Source organism: Euphorbia lathyris, chromosome 3 (genome assembly GCF_963576675.1).
Source record: "Euphorbia lathyris chromosome 3, ddEupLath1.1, whole genome shotgun sequence".
Taxonomy (NCBI): domain Eukaryota; kingdom Viridiplantae; phylum Streptophyta; class Magnoliopsida; order Malpighiales; family Euphorbiaceae; genus Euphorbia; species Euphorbia lathyris.
In genome coordinates, this window is record NC_088912.1 from 51,027,774 (window position 1) to 51,029,241 (window position 1,468).

General features: G+C 34.9%; 1 non-coding gene across 1 annotated transcript; it reads left to right on the top strand.

Annotated features, from left to right (window-relative positions):
* Positions 1–342: 342 nt before the first annotated feature.
* On the top strand, positions 343–449 carry LOC136225087 (small nucleolar RNA R71). The gene has a single exon (XR_010686824.1). It is a non-coding gene; the product is annotated as a small nucleolar RNA R71 (small nucleolar RNA).
* The last annotated feature ends 1,019 nt before the right edge of the window (positions 450–1,468 follow it).

Consider the following 1,468-nt stretch of genomic DNA (forward strand, 5'->3'; position numbering starts at 1 on the left):
TAATCCACATCCGTTTGGATTGGATTACTATTGGTATCGCATGGTGCCATAAACCTATCAATTTTGTGCGATAAGGCAGAAAATTGGGCTTGTAACATTGCGACTGGATCAAGTTCTACTATACCTTTAACTGATGATGAGGCTGAGGATGATGGTTTCGCCACCGGTATATGTCCACGTTCCGCGGGCCACATACTGATGTTGATTGCCATTTCCTCCAAAAGTTCTCTTGCTTGGGCTGATGTCTTCTTCATAAATAGCCCTCCCAACATAGCATCTAATGAACCTCTAGTTGTAGGATTTAGTCCATTATAAAATGTTTGCATTAAAAGTTCAGCGGGTAATTGGTGGTGTGGGCATAAACGTTAAAGTTCTTTAAAACGTTCCCAAGTCTCATAAAGAGTCTCATTATCATTTTGAGAAAAAGATGTTAACTCTTTTATTACTCTTGCGGTTTTTGCTAAAGGAAAATATTTTGATAAAAATGCTTGGGCTAATTGTTCCCAAGTTGCAAACGTTGCGCCTGGCATGGAAGTTAACCACTCTTTGGCTCTATCCTTCAAAGTGAAAGGAAAAAGGCGAAGTTTGATTGCTTCGACAGTCACATCTGGGATTTTAAAAGTGTCACAAATTTTAAGGAAATTTGTCAAATAGGTGTTAGGATTTTCGTTAGGTAACCCGTAAAATGTTACATTACTTTGCAACATATTAAGCAATGCTGGCCTAATTTCAAATTGGTTTGTGGTGATTCTGGGTCTAACGATACTATTGGTTACACCGGCCACACCTGGCCTAGCGTAATCCATAAGTGTTGGTGGGTCTGCCATTTTTTTTGGCTCGGTGTTTGTTTTTACTGGAGTCTTATTTTTGTTTTTCTTGTTTTTCTTGTTCTTTCTAATGGTTTTTTCAATTTCTGGGTCTATAGGGTCTGGTACAATGCCTGAACTTCGAGAACTGTGCATGAACCTGAAATCGTACACGAACCGAAACTACCTACAAAACAGAATTTTGAAAAAAAATAAATATGTTAGTAAATTAAAATTAATAAATTACACATATTAAAATAAGTATGTATAAACCTAGATTCGAAATAAAACACGAAAAATATAAATTTTTGTTAAAAAAATTGGCGTTCCCCGGCAACGGCGCCAAAAACTTGTTGAGCGATTTCCGCAAGTGCACGATATACGCTTGTAGTAATAAAAGATATCGAACCCACAGGGAATGCTTTTTAACTAAAAACTTATTCAATTCAGTTTTATTCACGTCTTTAGGTTTAACTAAAGAAAATCGTTTAATTGATTGTATTGGTTTGGATTAATTAGGATTAGATGAGAATATTATATTGAACTTAGAGAACAACTCTTTCTTGAGATTTTGATTATTGTTAAGCCCAAAATATACCTAAAATATCATATATAAATACATTAAATTTACATTGAAATCGTGCTAATTATATTCATTTAGA